This window comes from Ambystoma mexicanum, chromosome 8 (genome assembly GCF_040938575.1).
Source record: "Ambystoma mexicanum isolate Mex_15411 chromosome 8, UKY_AmexF1_1, whole genome shotgun sequence".
Taxonomy (NCBI): domain Eukaryota; kingdom Metazoa; phylum Chordata; class Amphibia; order Caudata; family Ambystomatidae; genus Ambystoma; species Ambystoma mexicanum.
In genome coordinates this window covers 1,372,556,188-1,372,575,284 of record NC_090929.1, presented here as the reverse complement: position 1 = coordinate 1,372,575,284, position 19,097 = coordinate 1,372,556,188, and the positions used below count along the sequence as shown (strand labels likewise).

Sequence of the window (19,097 nt, the reverse complement as noted above, 5' to 3'; positions counted from 1 at the left end):
TTCTCAGTTTGGATGGGGCAATGAGGTCAAGGGCTTTGAGTATAGTATGGTTGAAGGCGTCAACCAGGACAGTAGGGTCTGTGCATAACAAAGCATGTTCATTCAGGACTGGAAGGATAAGTGGAAGGAGTTTGTCACAGGTTATGTCACGTTTATTCCGTGTGCGGATGGCAGGTGCAATATCTGAAGATGGGCTGGTGGTTTTGGTGGGGTGTTGAAGGTGATTAAGTGGTGGCCGGTCCAGACACAAGGTTAGTTAGCTGCTATATTAAGTCTGCAGTTGAGGTCAGCTATCCAATCGAGGATTCTAACTTTGGAATGTGTAGAGGTATTGATGTGCTGGGTAAATTGTTTATACATTTGCAGTCTCAAATACAATTTATAGCGAATTGGTCTTTGGTTGACAGTGTTTTTATTTTGATAAAGGTAATTTGGGTGCTGCTTGGTGGTGACTAGTAACACTCAGACTGCTGAGTGTGTCACAATTTATTTAAGAATTTTCAAGTCACCTTCTAGCGCACCTAAAGTTAACGCTAACTATAGGTTAAATGATGTTCCAAAAATCAAGTTTGTTGTATCATGAGGCTTTTCTATTCCAAAAATTATCCTCCAAAAATTGTTCTTAAATAGTAGTGCCCTCTACACGTGTTTCACCAAATCTTTTGGCTCATCAGGAGGGATTTATAAGAGAAAATTCAATTCAAATTCATTGATTAGATATAAACATGCCTAATGATTAAATATTTGCATTCATCTAGAGAGCTTGGTCCATGTTTAGATTCCAAATTAGTTTGAAATTGGAGTGGTCTTGGTAACATGTGTGTTTGGGGTTTCCCCTGTGCTGTTTTACCCCAATAGGAGTTTCTTTAAAGTCTTTCGATTGAGACTTGAGAGCTTCTGAAAATCGTCTTCTTTCCTTGCATTAGTATGCAAGTTGTCGATCGACAGGGCAGCCGTGTCATTAGGGTCAGTGAGTCCCAAGTTAAAGTCGCCTAATACAATAATTTGGGAATTAGTTTTAGTGTTGTCAGTCAAGATGCTTGACAAGTCTTCTGCAAAGGTGGATAATGGCCCTGGGGGCCTGTAGAGTAGGTGGAGTGAGATGGTGCTGTTGGGAGTAAGGGTGAGTTTGGCTGTTAGGGGTTCCATAGAAGAGATTTGATGAACAGTTGAGAGTCGGAGGTTGAGGGAGTGTTTGTGGATGATGGCAATGCCACCACCTTTAGATTGGTTGGTAGCGCGGTCATGTCATTTATTTTGTATGTATGTTCTGCTGTTAGATATAAAGCTAATTGGAACCATTGGGATTCCTCATTGTCCTCTATTTTGTAGGATATAGCTACTGTCTTTGTGATCTTTTTATAAAATGTTCTGCAACAACAGACACATACTTGGTCTGGTATTTCAGCAGATGTGTTTTGAAACTTAGCTCTTTGTTTTTTATATATGTTTATTAGAGGTTGGTGTTTGTGAGGCTTTCACTAATGTTTTCTGAAGTTACTGAATTTTATAAGTCAACTTCAGTTCCAAAATATTTACTTTGGATGCACTCTATTTCTCGAAGAAGTTCTTTGGCTGTTCCATGTAGGAGAATGTTATTTAAATGTACTTCTAGAGCAGGACTTTGTGCATGGTATAGTCTATGCACAAGGTTCTCTGTAGCGGAATGGAGTATTGCTAACATTTACATGTGGTGGAAGGTGCTTTTGCAAGCAGTTCCTGAAATGCAGGCTAATTAATGTCCTCGAAGTCCAGTGTGGCTGTGCACTGGACAATAGTCCATGGTTTGTAAAGTTTTCATTTTAGTTTTGTCTTTAATTGCACATAGTGATTGAGGAATTTTCATAAAGATGTAAAGGTTTTGTAGTGTACATTACATATTGAGCTGCATGTCCATTTATACACTGGACGGTGTGTTTGGGCAAAAGGAATATTTGGTTGAAGGTTTGTTGGGGACACTTTTCTATAATGGTTTCTTTTGCCACAATGATGTTTCCTACCATTTCATACCCTTGGCCATTACTGTCTGTGGCAATGGGGTTGTTTTGTTATTGTTCTTGTTTCAGCAGTGTTTGGTGTCCTATAGTAGAGGTTTGGAAAGAAGAGTACTTTATATGTAAGGTGAATTGTTGTATATCGATACTTTGGTACTATACACATATGTGTGAGCAGGTGGAGAATGGTGGCAGTGTAAGGGATGTAATGAGTGAGGTTGGAAAGTGTACCATTTATTTCACTGAAAGCAGCACTGTGTGTAATATATTTGTAAAAGAAAAGAAAAGCAGATGGAAAATATGTGTAGCCCATTTTTAACCGGCAGTTGGTGTCTTCAAATTTAAATCTGTTGGCAGTAATTCATACTTGCTAACATTATCCATTGCAATATGTTGATGCTTATGAAGTCTTGTTTTTTTCTTTGCATTCTGTGAGTTGTAGTTGCACTTTTTCCATTAGAAAACTTGGACTACAAATCCCAGAATGCATAGAAGAAACTAGTACCCGATAAGCACCTACAGATCGGAATGGGTCATGTTAGCAAGTGTGAATGTACTGTCAAGATATTAAACTTCCACACACTAAGTGGGACTTAAAAATGCTGCACACATGTTTTGCATTTGCTTTTTCTTTATTTTCTTTGTTTTACAACAAAGTTACACAGTGCTGCTGTAAATGTAAATATTCAAAAAAGCAGGAGCGAGGCGTGCACTCCAATTCCTGGCCAATATATTACCCGAACAAGTGTCCAAAAACAATCACAGGGTTAAATCCCAAAGTGTCCAAAATATTCACAGGGTTAAATCCCAATCACTGCCAAATAGTTCACATGGTTGATTCCCTTTATGCATTGTTGGGCTCCTCCAAGTGTCCAAAAAATTCACAGGGTTAAATCACAATTTGCTGCCCAATAGTTCACAGGGTTGATTCCCTTCTTGAACTGTTGTACTCCTCCAAGCGCTTTCGTATCTGCAATACTCATCAGGGAGGCTGAGTTGCCGTTCAATTCAGGTGAAACCAATATAAATACAGTTGCAGTCTCTAGGAATGATGGTCAATGTAGTGAGCCCATTTAAACAATTCAGGTGGCCAGTGAAAGACTCCCCTCCAAACACATATCATACCCTTAGCAGGGGGAAGGGGGAAAACCATAACTATGGGTCTCCAGGGTAGGGCAAAATAACCCTAGTGCTGCAGCCTCTGGAGTCCGGATCTCCACAAGTTAAATGTTCAAAAAAGCAGGGGCAAGGCGTGCCCTCCAATTCCTGGAATATATTACCTGAACAAGTGTCCAAAACACTTATAGCAGCTGGCATCATGGCAAGATTTACAAGAGACAGAAAAGGACAAATCTTGCAGAGTAGCTGTGTGTAGTAACAGGAGAATGATTTTAGGAAACTGACATGACGATTAAACGACAGTTGGAGGTCAAAGAAAACACCCAAAGTCTTGAAAGTTTTAGAGACAGGAATGACATGTTGGATGGTGGGCAATAATGAATTTGTCATAACTGGGATCAAGCCTTTGCAGTTTTTGTTGAGTACCCAAAAGGAGCAGCTCAGTCTTGGCGTTGCTGAGAATCAGTGAATTCAGAGCCATCCAATTTTGAATTTGGATGAAGATATGATTAATGAGCTCCAAGTCGTTGATGTATAGACCAGATAACCTAATGATGATCTGTGTATCATCAGCTTAGTTGGCATAATAAATGGAGGGCACACAGGAGTCTCAAAAAGTTATTAAAAAGTAATGGTGAAAGACAGGATCCATGTGGCACCCCACACATAAGGACAGCGCTGTTGGACTGAGCATTATCCTTAGTGACATTCATATTTCTTGGGCCCAAGAAAGATCTAAACCATGTTGTGGCCGCAGGGGAGCATCTGCTAACTGTGGATAGTCTATCCGCCAACAGTTGATGAGCAACAAGATCGAAGGCGGCGGAAGATCTATTAGCAATAGCAGTGCTGTGTTACCCTCATCAATAGAACTGGCAATATGTAATTTCAAATCAAGCAACGCTGACTCAGTCCCATGATAAGGACGCAAACAAGATTTCTGGACAGCAAGAATGTCTTGATTCTCCACAAACGCCTGGCACTGCATATGAGCTAACTTGTCCAATATTTTTCAAGTAAAGGGGACATTAGTTATGGGTCGAAAATGTCCCTCTTCTGCTGGGTACAAATTGTCCTTTTTCAAAGGGGTGTGACCCATGCCTCCTTAATATTTTCTGGTACATATGACTCTTGAAATGAGCGATTAACAAATCTGGTTACCCAGGGAGCCAATGTAGAAATAAACTTTTTGAACAAGGAAGCAGGGAAAATGTCCCCTTTGCAAGAGGTGGGTTTGTGTTTGAGTACCACTTCCATAACCTTGTCTATAGAAACGAATTTAAAAGTGAAAGAGGAGGGGTCAGTAAAGGGTAGTATGGCCTCATTTGTAGTACAGTGTGCATGAGTAGATAATACATTTACTTGAGCATCTATATTCTCCTGATATCTGAGTGTTATAAAACTGTCAAGCATGTGTTGGCACCAGATTGTGTCTGCCGGAGAATTGAAAACAACTCCTTAGTCTGAGATTTGGTTTCTAGAATCCTAGGATTTAGATGGGATTATTTGGCTTTAAAAATAATCGATTTATACATTTTAGCTGCATGTTTATAGGCATTGTGATTTAATTCTTTCGGGTGTTTAATCCATACATGTTCTAGTTTGCGCTTATGTGCTCGTGCCTCAACAACCTCTGGTGTAAACGGGGTGTTGAGAATGGTGGGATTTTTTATATGTGAGGATTTTAGTGGGGCCAGTGTCTCAAACGCATATTCCACAGCAGATCTAATGCAAGAAATGAAATCTTCAAGGGGCATATTTTCCTCAAGGGAAGGTAACAAAGGGGGAGCCAGAGCCTGAAAAGCTTCATGGGTGACCTTACGCAGATTTCGAGGCAAGGTTGGTGCAATTCGATCGTCAAATTAAAAAGAAACAAGAAAGTGATATGAACAAATACAATTCTGGACCTTAGGATCCATAATCACAAGATTTTTTTATGAAACCTAATCCAGGATATTACCCCCTGAGTGGGTATTAGCCTTAACATGTTGATGAAAATCTACAATGTGTAGAGACTCCAAGAGAGAGGTAGCGTCACAGCCCGTGGGATCATTTTCCCAAAGATTAAAGTCTCCCAAGATAATAGTGGGAGAGTGTGACTTACAGGAGTTTCCTATGAACGCTAATAGCTGTTCCTCAAACATGGGAGTCTGCATAGGTGGGCTGTACAGAAGTATAATGTTTAAGGTTGATAAAAAAGGTGTCACAAAGATACACAGTCGGAAGACTAGATGCAAGTAATTTTATAGTGGATTTATAAATCACAGCTACTCCACCACCCCTCTTAACCTCCCTATTCACATGTAAATGTGAATAGCCAGTAGGAGTTGCTAATTGGTGGGAGTGGTGAGCGGCATCGTGGACCCATGTCTCAGTCAGAGCACAAATGTCTGGTCGTGATTGGAGAATAAGATCTGCTACTTCATGACAATGCTTCATCAATGATCTTGTATTCAATAGCATACAACTCAAAGTATGCTTATTGACAGAGATATTGGTTATGTCAGTACTTGATGTTTCTACAGGGCTATGACAAATTGCATTAGTGGGCTGCAAATTCGAGTTTACGATCAAGTTCTGATCAGGTAAAACAGGAGTGTGTATTTCCTGAGCAACCAAAGGCGGCAAAGAATTATTGCAAGAATCGTTGTTTTCGATACAGGCATCCTATGACGAGGTCTGCAGTCTTGCTCTACAGTTTCTGAGGATCAAGGAGACAAGGCCACAGTGAGACGCCACGAGAGTTGACTAACGAAGTAAAAGAGAGGAGACGACATAGACTAGCGGGATGGAATTTACTCACCTGCCACTAGCTGCCACAAACCGTCCCAGACGCGCTGGCGCTGATATGTCAATTAATAGCAGCTTGGAACTACAAATTCAACAGGGATTTTAGTTGCAATGACCTACTTGGGGGGTCATTATGAGTTGGGCGGTAAGGGATTACCAGCACCAGTAAGGAGACAGGTGTCGATAATCCCTTACCGCCCAATTCCGAGGTCCCTTAGCGGGAACCGTAAGGAACGTGTGGTATGACCACACGTCCCTTACGGGTTCCGCTAAGGGACCAGGGCGCTAATAACAGGCTTGCTAGTCACAAGCCTGTTACTAGCGCCCTACCCATTCCCATTGAGCCCTATGGGGGCTCAAATGGGAATGGGGAATGGTTTGTTAAATGCAGATTTACCGGTCCCTCCAGGGTCGGAATGCACCGGTAAGTTCCCATTGAACAAGACCGGTGCCGGACTCGGTATTGGAGGCAGCCATGGCGCAAATAGCACCATGGGTACCTCCAATCTCGGAATGAGGCCCTTTGTCTTGTAATATACGAAACCGAGTATTAAATGTGCAAAATAAAAGCTTTTTGTTAATGAAATAGAGCGCAACTTAATTTATGTGTCCCCTGTGTAGCAAGCAATTTAAAAAGAAATTAAATCAAGGTTAAGCGATCACAATATAAAAACCCTAAAAACGCAGATAAAAAGTGCACTGCTACTAATCCAAGCAGTACAAATGTGAATACATTAATTAAAGTCATATTGAGCTATCACATATGAAATGTTATGTTCAAGCTAAAATAACAGTGTACACTGTCTGAGAATATTGGATTCAATGATTTTCAAGTTTTATGGAATGGAGTTCGAGAAATGAAGTGGGTGGAATTCCTGCCTTTTTTGGATCGCTTGAAGCATCCGTACATCACTGTGGAGGCAACAATTTGGGCTATGTTACCGGAATAGCAATTCAGTTTGCAATGAAGGAAACATTTGGAAAGTTGATGGAACTGTTTCCACAGTTGAAAAGTATTTTTCCTCGAATAGCTCAGAGACAGATGTGGATGAGTTTGAATTTATTTTGTCCACAAATTGAGAAATCAAGGCACAATGTGACCAAAGTTGCATGTGCCTTTTTACAGGATGTTGCTATGCCATCTTTTCATAATGAAAATATCAAATTTGATATTGTCAACATTTTTCAAAGAGATGGAGTGCATCTAACTGAATCTGCATTTTTAGAAGTTAAATTAAACAAAAAGGAAAAAGAGAAAAAAAATTAGAAGCACTTTTTGTGAAAGTTAGAAAAAATAATTAAGTGCTATAAAATATGTGTTAGTTAAGTACATAACACAAAATAATCAAAAGAATATATCGATGTAAAAAAGAGAAAAAAGGTTCTTTTAAGACCCACTATTTTTGAATGAAAACAATTGAAATGATTTACATTCCCCCACCCCATGCCTGGAATCTTCCAGGTGTCCGTTGGCTACTGCACTGTTTGCAGACTATGTAGGCTGAAAAAGGGGCCTGTGATTTTATTTTTCGGTTATTTGTTTTGACTCTGAAAGGTGTCTATTAAAGGAACAATTTATTTGTCTTTTGTGATTTTGTATTTTTTTGGCTTTTTCTTTGTGGTTTATTTCAGGAGATGCAAGGTAAGGTGGGGGAATTGAGGGAAGGGGCACCAACCACAGAGATGGAGGGACAGGTGGACAGAGGTAGATGTTGGGCGGGCCTTAAATTTAAGGTTTGTAGCAAAGTTTCTCCCACAGTCTCGAAAGCACTTTGAAATTGATCCCCTCTGCAGATCAGTGTTTTTCAGTACAAATATAGTACTGTGACTCTCAAAAGTTCTGAATGGCCTGCAAGGACGCCATCAGGATCCTTTTCCCCAGAGGAGTATTTTGTGTGTTGGTAGGAGCGGTTGAGGTACATGGGGTAGAGGCCATCAACCTGCTTCTCCGTGAGAAAGGAACAGCCTTTCTCAGAGCATCCCGGTGGTTGGATTTTGTGGTTGGATTTTGTGTGGCAGCATATGGAGGTGGTCCTGTAGGAGTACTTCTCAGGTAGGAGTACAACAATGAATTTAGTGCATTTCACCTTGATAGCCTTAGCCTTCGGTACACCTCTAACAGTGGTAAAGAAGCGCCACTACTATGATTCTCTCAGGGTGCTGGAGGTAGGCATTTCCTAATTTTCCTGGTCATCTTGATTCTTTTCTGCATCATTACGCTTTTTCCGTTGTCCACGCCTTCCATTACCATAACCAGCAAATTTCTGGGTTTTTCTCAGTTTTACTTGTAACCATAACATCCCTTTGACAAAGTTTATTCACTGAATTTCCTAGTTTTTTATTAGTGCAACTTAACCATAACGTCACTTTAGCAAAGTTATTTTCACTGAATATGTATGTTTATATATAGTTCAGTTCACTTGTACCATGTTAGCAAGGGTTAAATAGAATATTGATCCAGAAGAAAACCATGAGTTGATATCTTAATTAGGCTAAAAAAGGCATATTTTGCATATTTACAAGCTTTCTTGTAATGTCTCCACTTTCTCAGGCATAGATGAAATTAAGCATTTGAAAAACATCACAGCATTAGAGCTTACATAGCCCTTTCTGCCGATACCCTGTTATCCTTGTCTCGGGAGGATAGCTCAGGGGCAACATGCACGCCTTCGACACAGAACAACACAGGTTCATGGGTATTAAGTGCATAATAAATAACCAATCATATCATATCTGTGACTGTATGTACCTAATTTGTTGTTTTGGTGAGACAGGCATGTATTGGATGTTCAACACCCCACACACTGTGATATTCAAAGTCTAAATGGTACACAATGTTAAGCTTGGCAGGGGTCAGTGAAACTGGATAGCAGGGCAAAGAAACAAAAACACAGCCCACCCTGATAGTGTGCTCTCAGGAAGGCATGAGCGGTTGGTTAGGTGTCAGTCATTGTATGTGCAGTCCAGTTGAACAAGACCACAAGCACTTGTCTGTTAATGGGATTTTGTTTACCAGGGACCATTTCACTGCAGATTGTTGGGTTTAAAGGGTGAGCACCTTTTATACTTTGCCAGCATATTTATTGCAACATTTCCTCACTCAAGTTATTTTTCTGGTGTTCATTACTTTTTTTAAAAGTCAAATGCTATTTTGTCTTGCGCACTTTATTCTAAGGGGAAGGTCAATTGAACTACTTTTGTATATTTAACTTTAAGATATATGTTCACTTAATATGTGTATATTCAGGGGTGGCAGCTTCTGATTTTCGCTATGTGGGCAAAAGTACTAAGGTGAAGCCTAAAATGACAGTGGGCATGCCTGCAGGACATTGCCAGTGACCAGGTACTCATTTAAAAATCACTGTGGGCATGGGCAGAGACCATGCCCACAGGCCATGGATAAAGACCATGACTATTGGTCTGGGTGTGATTAACAAAAATAAAGCGAGCATGGCCAAAGTCCACAGCTAGTGGTCTGGTAGTGTTCTTTTTGAGATGAACATTTTTACTGTGACGAAAGATACCAACAAAAAGAAAAAGGAAACATGCATTCCCTACATGTTCTGGTACATAAAATGCCAATGAACAGTCTGAAAGCACAGTTCCCATCAATAACAGCTTGCCTAGTACATCAGTGGTTACTATCAACTGTGAAGAATCCCTCACTGAAACCCTGCCTAAAGTCTCCTGCCAGGTGGCCTGTGGAAGACAGATGGTTCCTGATCCCAACCCTAGGGTTGGTGTACTGCAGGAGGATAACCTGGGAGGAGACAGGGCTCAGGGTGGTGAGGAGATTTTGTGGGATGAAACACAATATTTTTCCTCTGGAAGGAATAATCTTCTCAAGGTACCTAAAGAGATAATGGGCTTCATTTTGACTGTGGCAGAACGGGTTAACGGCCTCCGCTAAAGGAGGGGGACCCGTTAAACCCGTTCCGCCTCATTACAAGCTCTCCTTGCGGGACCCGGTAAGTAACACCTGTTCAAACCAGGCGTCCCTATCGGGTCCTGTGAGGGGAAGAGGGAGCAAACAACGGGCCGCTCGTAATTGGCCCGTTGTTTGCTCCCTCTCCCATTCCCATTGAGCCCTATGAGGGCTCAAATTTGAATGGGGAAGGTCAGGGCCCGGGTTCCTGGAGGGAGGAATTACCGGGCCCTCCGAACTCAGAATCGCCCGGTAATTCCCCATTCAGGGAACCCGGGCCCAATTTTGGCGGCAGCCATGCCGCCAATAACGGCATGGCTACCGCCAAAGACGTAATGAGGCCCAATGGCTTATTGTAATTGTAATGTCCCTAAACCTCATATTTGAACTAGGGCTGTGGACCCTAAGGTTGTACAATCTGAGCAAACTTTACCAGAAGAAAGATCATTTGGGGTATCCCAAACTAAACTCCTCAATCCCAAAGGTACAATATAAAGGATTATGGAAATGCTGTCTTGATTAAACTACATTCCTTTATGATAGCTAATTTTCATAACCCATCTCTTCATAACTTTAAGGGAATTAAAGGTACCCTTGAAAGTAACTTAAATGTAACTTGAAACTAACTTTGGTAAAGGGAACTACAGGTCCCAGAATTCCAGTAATGGGACAAAGAAAAGGGCTGAGGAGACATGCAGTTGTAACAGTCATGCAATCAAGCCTAACCGCCATTGTAGTAGTCAGGCAATTTGGACTAACACCCCACACCTGAAGGAAACTGGCAGGCAGAAAGGTCCCCTCAGATGCAGGAAGAGGAAGGAGTGGAAGGAGCTGGAGTGCAGGCTATAGCAGTGAAAGCAGAAAGAAGGCATGAGGCTGGCAAACAAAGCAGACATGGGAGAACAGGAGGGACACCAGAATGTGGGGAAAGCAGATTTCACCTGCATGTTCTGAGAGAGTCCTGTTCCCCAAAACTCTGAAGTGCAGAGGTTGCGCAGTGGAAGACGTGCAGGAGAGATTGTTTTCCACATGTTAGACAGATTGCCATGGTTACCAAGCTGCTGATGTGCAGGAGACTGGGGCAAGAAACAATTGTCAAGCCGAGGGCTCAGGAGTAAGGGGAACTCCCAAAACGTATGGCTGGACCAGAGACACCTGTTTAGGAGAGGGGTGTGGGTCCCCAGTAAGCCAGAAGCAGTAGAAGTCATAATGGAAGTCAGGAAAGCAGTGCGACCCACAGAGCAAGTGGTTCAGAAGCCGGTGAGTGAAGCAGAGCATTCTAAAACATTGTGCCAGCCCTGCCGGTAACAGTAACCAGCTCCTTAGCCACTCACATAAGACTTTAAGTGAGTAGAAGTTGTTTGTTGTATTGACAATTCACTGAACAATGGAATTGCAACACCCATATAAAGTGAAGAGCTTTTAACTTGAGTAAGAAGCTAACGTTACCAAAACCCATTGTTCTGCTGTTGCAGGACTATTTCTGTTTGAAAGAGTGGTTGTGTGTCCCTAATTAAGAAGAGGGAATGCTGGTAAGACCATTTCCGAACATTTAACTTTGACAATGCAAGAATTACCATTTTTTTCTGTGGGAATACAATTACATATCCATCTTTAAAACTTGAAAACTACATCAAAGGGAGGTAGCATGTGCCTAATTTTAGGTCCTATGGAAAGACTGAATCTTATACTTTGTATAAAAGTGACATACCTTTCATTCACAAGACAATAAAGAGTGCAAACGATTAAAGAGAAGAAAAAAGATTACACAAGCCAATAGCCACGCCATTTAACAGTGAAACCAAACCTTCACAGAGTTAAAAGGCAATCCAGCAATAATGTGAAGTTACTAACAGTAAATTGGCCTAAACCAACAGAGTTCAAGTATTACCTGAAGCTAAGAGAGTGGCACCAAGGCTTCTGGCTAGTTGTTGGGGTGAAAACTGACAGAAAGCTGCAGGTAGAATTGGAGAAGGGGGACTTGATGCTTGTAAAGACTATTTTGAAGTTGACTCAACCTGTAATGCCCAAGACTGTGGACGCCAGAGAGGAAGGATTCTTAAAGGCAAACCCAGGTTGTTGTCATGGGAGATAGACAAGAGAAGCAAAGAGACTGCCGCTTTGAAGACACCTGTTTAGCAGAAGAGTGCCTTGCCTACCCAAGGAGGTTAAAGTGCTTTCAAAATCTATCTTGCCTAAAAGTCATTGAAACTGCAGCAGAACTCCAAAGAATTGAAACTAAAGAGGTACCCCTGGTTGTCTGTAGATGCTAAATTGAAGTTGTCGAAACCAAGGTGAAATACTGTGGGACAAAGGTGACTATTTTCATGTTAGCACAAGTAAACATGTAGTTGTTGAAGAAGAAGCAGCAGTATTAAGAAGACATCCTGACAAATATACCATTTTTAAGGTTGAAACTATAATTCAAGGAATCCTAACTGTTAACCAAGAACTGTGTATCATTGACAGTGTGGATATTCTGCCTGATTCATGGAATTATTTGCATGAAAAACTCCATACTTCAAACAGGGATTTTCGGGCAGAAAGGCGCACAAATCTGCGTTTTTCATGCAAATAATTCCATGAATCAGGGTCATTGTATTTTCCTTTGAAATATGGAGAGTATTCCTGTGGTAGTGACAAAATATCGTTGCCAGGATTACCATTGGGGCTATTTTTCTTAAAGTGGATAACTTCACACAAGAGAGGAGAGTTGTTGCCAGTGGAACATTTGGTGATGAACATTTTAAAACATGTTCTTTCTTTGATTGAACATTTGCCAAACTGACTTTGAATCCTGGGGAAGGGAAATCTCCCGGAATGTTGATCATGTCATGTTGAATTGCCATGTCTTTTCTTTATGTATTTGTTGTTTGATGTGAAGTCTGGTTATCCTTTGTTAGAGTGTATTCTCTTAAAGTCAGGTTAGGCAGGGAATTCCTCAGCAGAGATGGGGCAGTGAGGTTTTTTTGATATATTTTCTTTTAAAATGAAAATGGCATATTTTGATAAATCCTCAAACAGTTGTGGGCCTTGCATTAATGACCCCTCACATAACTCACACAGATAGTCTGAGATCGTACCATATAATACCACCCATGTGTCATTTTCTGCATGCTATAAAGTAAAACCTCCGTCTCCTTTAGGACACTCACAGCCAACAAATTATGAACCTTAACCTGAACAATTGGCCCAAGTATATGTCCCGGAGCCTATAGAAAAAGTAGTATAATTATTCTACCAACGAACGTACCTGCCAACCCTAATTATCACATATGTCAGGCAAGCTTAGGACTAAGAACATTGACAGAGAGGAAGAAAGAAGAAGGAAGGCCCAAAGTATAAAGAGTGCAAGACACCACACCCCAAGTGGAAGAGGGAGAAAGAGGAGGAAAGGGAAAGGTATACAAGTAAGATTGCTAATCATCCCTAGTTCTGCAGCATCATTTAACTTTCAACATAGAATCCCAGTTCACACTTTTGTACACAATGGTTGGAGCATGTTAGAACCCCACGCCTCCTAGAAGGAAAACAACACAAGTAGAGGAAGTTAGCAGTCATCCCACCACCAGCCATTCTTATCCACCCACATCATCATCCTGCGATACCTTTGCCCACCCTCTACCCGTCTCTTTACTAGATACTCAGTGCACATTTACAGCTAGAGGGTTCCAGGCTGGACGTAGTCCATAAAGTCTTCCAAAAGAGACCATCATCCAGTTTTGGGTCACTTTCTGCACTTTTATTCTGGAGGAGGGTCTTCATGCTGTGCATATATGCCACTGAGTTCCACCATCTAGCCCTGGACAGTGCCTGCAAGTCCTTCCAGTTTGATGCTATTGTCTGCAAGTCAAGTGCTATGAAAGCATCAAGCAAGTGCTTCTGAGCCCCAGCACCCTCAACCAGAGGGTGAGTACTGCTCAGTGCATGACTGAGGCACTGGCAGCCTGCACATCTCCAAGTTCAAAGACCAAATATCTTCCCAATATGAGGCCAAACACTTACAATCATGCACCATGTGCCCCAGCATCCACATATTCCCCTGACATGCCTAACACACAGTATCCCCTCCCTTGAATTTGGTCTACAACATCGGCGGGGTGAAAAGAGCCCTGAATTGTTGCATATAAAGGGTCTGAGTAACAGAAGCCAATGAGGTGTGCCTAATTTTCACCCATATGTCCGGCCAGCTGTCCACTGGAAAATCCCCTCCACATTCCTCCATCCAAGCCACCATCCAAGCCTTTTCAATCCCAAGGTGAGAGTGAAGAAGCAGGGATGCAGATCATGCCAAATAGACTAACTCGGCAGAGAAGAGAAGAGGCTTAGCTACCAGTACCCTCCTGACCTTTCCTGTTACGCTTCCCTTTCTGCAGCCTCGTAGTTGCCAGTACCTCAGGAACTCACCCTTGTGCAACCCATATCAGTCCTGCAGCACCCAGTCCAAAAGGATGCCACCCTCGGACCATAGTTGGTCAACATAAAGGATCCCAACTGCTGCAACCAACCGTCAAGTGGCACAGCCAGTAGAGCGCTCGCTTTGACATCTGTGCAGAGCTTGCTAACGCAGGTTCGAATCCCGGCAGAGCCAAACTCAGCCTTTCATCCTTCCGTGGTCGATAAATGAGCACCACACACCGTGGGTAATAATAAGCAGCGCTCAGATTCCTGAGGGTTCGTAGCACAATATAAATGCAAAATTATTATTATTATTATTATTATTGCTTTCCCATCCACCTTTATCCCATCATTGTACCAGAGCAGCTGTTGGATTGTCCCCATCAGGGCCATTACCCCCACATTCATCCATGTCCGAAGGGCATAACCATGTGTAGACAATAGTGGATACCTTGCAAATGATCGGTTTATGAAACATGTAGGGGATCACTGTGGAGCTGATGTGTGGCCTAAACTGGACTCCAAAATACTTGATCCCCTGCAGTTACAACAAAAACCCTGACTTTTCACAGCTTGATCTAAGGCGTAGTTTGTTCATCAGCATTATTTTCATCTTATTCACATTTAGTTGTAAGGAAGGCATGGTATCAACAGTAAGACGACAGACACAAGTGATCAGATTTCAAGGGTGTTTATTGCCTTAAAAAGGTGAGATAAACACCTATTCTAAACCTAAATTTAAGATGGGAGCAAGCTACGACCATCAAATAATAATACAGTTCTTGTGGAGTCTATTCAAATAAAAAGGCCCTATACTAAAAAAAATAAACAATTGCCACCAATCCTTACCGCTATGTTACAAAATAGTGTGGGATAATGTTCATAAGAAAATAAAGAAATGTTCTTCAAAGAATTAGTCAGGATGTTAAAGTCGGGGTCTTCATGCTGTGCATATATGCCACTTAGTTCCACCATCTAGCCCTGGACAGTGCCTGCAAGTCCTTCCAGTTTGATGCTATTGTCTGCAAGTCAAGTGCTATGAAAGCATCAAGCAAGTGCTTCTGAGCCCCAGCACCCTCAACCAGAGGGTGAGTACTGCTCAGTGCATGACTGAGGCACTTGCAGCCTGCACATCTCCAAGTTCAAAGGCCAAATATCTTCCCAATATGAGGCCAAACACTTACAATCATACACCATGTGCCCCAGCATCCACATATTCCCCTGACATGCCTAACACACAGTATCCCCTCCCTTGAATTTGGTCTACAACATCGGCGGGGTGAAAAGAGCCCTGAAATGTTGCATATAAAGGGTCTGAGTAACAGAAGCCAATGAGGTGTGCCTAATTTTCAGCCATATGTCCGGCCAGCTGTCCACTGGAAAATCCCCTCCACATTCCTCCATCCAAGCCACCATCCAAGCCTTTTCAAATCCCAAGGTGAGAGTGAAGAAGCAGGGATGCAGATCATGCCAAATAGACTAACTCGGCAGAGAAGAGAAGAGGCTTAGCTACCAGTACCCTCCTGACCTTTCTTGTTACGCTTCCCTTTCTGCAGCCTCGTAGTTGCCAGTACCTCAGGAACTCACCCTTGTGCAACCCATATCAGTCCTGCAGCACCCAGTCCAAAAGGATGCCACCCTCGGACCATAGTTGGTCAACATAAAGGATCCCAACCGCTGCAACCAACCGTCAAGTGACACAGCCAGTAGAGCACTCGCTTTGACATCTGTGCAGAGCTTGCTAACGCAGGTTCGAATCCCGGCAGAGCCAAACTCAGCCTTTCATCCTTCCGTGGTCGATAAATGAGCACCACACACCGTGGGTAATAATAAGCAGCGCTCAGATTCCTGAGGGTTCGTAGCACAATATAAATGCAAAATTATTATTATTATTATTATTATTGCTTTCCCATCCACCTTTATCCCATCATTGTACCAGAGCAGCTGTTGGATTGTCCCCATCAGGGCCACTACCCCCACATTCATCCATGTCCGAAGGGCATAACCATGTGTAGACAATAGTGGATACCTTGCAAATGATCGGTTTATGAAACATGTAGGGGATCACTGTGGAGCTGATGTGTGGCCTAAACTGGACTCCAAAATACTTGATCCCCTGCAGTTACAACAAAAACCCTGACTTTTCACAGCTTGATCTAAGGCGTAGTTTGTTCATCAGCATTATTTTCATCTTATTCACATTTAGTTGTAAGGAAGGCATGGTATCAACAGTAAGACGACAGACACAAGTGATCAGATTTCAAGGGTGTTTATTGCCTTAAAAAGGTGAGATAAACACCTATTCTAAACCTAAATTTAAGATGGGAGCAAGCTACGACCATCAAATAATAATACAGTTATTGTGGAGTCTATTCAAATAAAAAGGCCCTATACTAAAAAAAATAAACAATTGCCACCAATCCTTACCGCTATGTTACAAAATAGTGTGGGATAATGTTCACAAGAAAATAAAGAAATGTTCTTCAAAGAATAAGTCAGGATGTTAAAGTCGGGGTCTCCCTTCCCCACATTTTTAGCTCGGGACAAGGCAGGACTCCTGAGCACAGCACACTCCTGGGCTTTTCCTGCACAATGTTACAGTTATATTTCCCTGATAACATGACCACTGGTGGTCAAGTCTCTTTTCTAAATAGTCTCTTGCCTCTGAGGGCCTGTTGTGTCAACAATAACAAAACAAAAGTTCCTTTCCATAATCTTTTACATTGGGTGATGACTCATCCCTGGATCCCCCTCAACCGGTCTCCAATTCTCTTGAATGTTAGCCTCCCGCCATTGGGTTCACTATCGCCTATCACTCAAAATGTCTTCCTCTGTGGTATTCATGAGTCTCAATGTCCTTTTAAACAACATTGCACTGTGGACATCCCTCAGCCGGGCTCACTCTTGTCAACACAATGTTCAGGTGTGTGTTACTGTTCACCCTAATTAGCAGGCATCCCTCAGTCGGGTTCACGCTTGCCCCAGTAAAACAGTTCATGTTAGCATAATCTCATCAGAAAGCATGGATTCCCTTTCCCTGGCTTTCTCTCGTTATTCCTCTGTCTGGTTCACATTTGCCACAGTTGAAGTCATTCTAGACCCCCAAGGTTCTTCACTTTACCCAAGTTCGGGTCTCGGCACCCAGTCAGGCTTCCCTTAAAAGCCCAGAGTCAGGCTTTCTCTAAAGCCCCCAGTCAGGTTTTCTCCAAAGCCCCAGTCAGGCTGTGCACAGTTCATTCATCACAACATGTCAAAGGCCTTTGACTGCCAGTTTCTTTTCACAAATGTTCACAAGGGTCTCCCTCTGCCGTGCTCGGACACCTGTTAGGGTTCACCAAGGGCCTCCCTCTGCTGGGTTCGTACCGTCTTCCAAATCTCACAATCTTCAAAAAGGGTTTTGGCACTTGCAGTGCCAGAATGCACTGTCAGGATTTTGCTCCCACTTCCTAGCTCCCCAAAATGGCACTTTCTGGTCTTGGGAGCTGCAGGAGCTAAGAGGGGATAATCTTCTGAGGTCAGGGTCTCTTCTGCTGACCCTCAGAAACCTGGGTTCACCTGACTGGCCCAGGGGAAGAGTCTTGCTGGAAGTTCCACGAGGCAACTCCGGCTGCCCCTGTCCTTGCCTTCTGGAGGTACAGCTCCCGCTCATGAGTGAAGTCTCCTCTGGGCTCAGAGGCCCAATGTCAGGGCAGTTTCTCCTCCTTCATGTCTCCCAGGGTCTCTGCAGCTCTTCAGATCTTTCCCCAGATTCCTGCACCTTCCAGCATCCCCAACTCGCTCAGACTGTGCTTTCCAGCTCTGCCTTTTATACTTCCTGGGAGGTTTACCTAGAACCAGGTGTAAGTGGTTACAAGTGAATGCCTTACTCTGAATGTCCTTGTTAGCGGGATAATATGCTGTAGTAAAGGAGAGTCTGTTGTCAGCTGGTAATCTTCATCCTCCTAATCTCTCTCCTCCTCGTCTCAGTAACTTTAGAAAGGAACAGAGGGGAGGAATTCTGGGAAGTGTAAATTTCACTAGGGAGTTTAGGAAAATCAGGTAAAATATTGTCTGGAAAAGGGGGGTAGTCCTGTTGTTATAGTGCACAGAGTGACAGATGTGGTTTTCTCTCTTTAGTGTTGATGTTTGTTGGAATTGGGTGGGTTAACAGTATGGGCTTTGAAATGATGCATGGCGACTGAGGGAAGGTCGGCTAGAGAGGTGTTACTGAAAAGGGGATACTGCATCTCGCCCAAGAGCATTCCTTCTGTGGTCCCCATGGGCTCCTTACACAGGTGATCCTCCCACACTTGTACGTCCCCAGGGTTGTGATTCAAGCGCGATGGCCCTCCCCTGGCCACCTGAACAGATGATCTGCATGGATTTCTAGTGAGAACACCCTCAGGTTTCTCACACCGGACACTTCTTAATATAACTCCTGCATGAATGGCAGCAGCAAACTCTGTGGATCTTCTAAAAGAGCAAGTATTTCATCAGCATAAGACACCACCTTAATACTAGTGTCATTCACCCCCACGTCTTGAAATTCTGATCTATCCCTAATGAGTTGAAGCATGGGTTCCAGTGAAAGGATGAAGAAGGGCGAAAGCATGCACCTTTGTTTTGTCCTTTCACTCAGCAAAAAGAATGGAGAGAGCATACCATTCACAAAAACAGCAGACCTAGGGTGCTGATAGAATGTAACGATTAGCGATATAATTTGTGCATCAAAACCATGCCATTTCTGGGCCTTCCCCAGGAAGGGTCACCCCATCCCGTCAAAGGTCTTCTTGGCATCAAGCATGATCACTGACCATGGTCTATCGGAAATCCCTGTCAGGTCAATTCAGTTACAAAACTGACGGGTATTTGCTCCCACAATCCTCCCCTTG

General features: G+C 42.8%; 1 protein-coding gene across 2 annotated transcripts in view; it reads right to left on the bottom strand.

Moving 5' to 3' along the window:
- C8H10orf90 (chromosome 8 C10orf90 homolog) overlaps positions 1-19,097 on the bottom strand; it is a 1,136,825-nt gene that overhangs the window by 594,551 nt on the left and 523,177 nt on the right. The gene's annotated exons all lie outside the window — the stretch shown is intronic.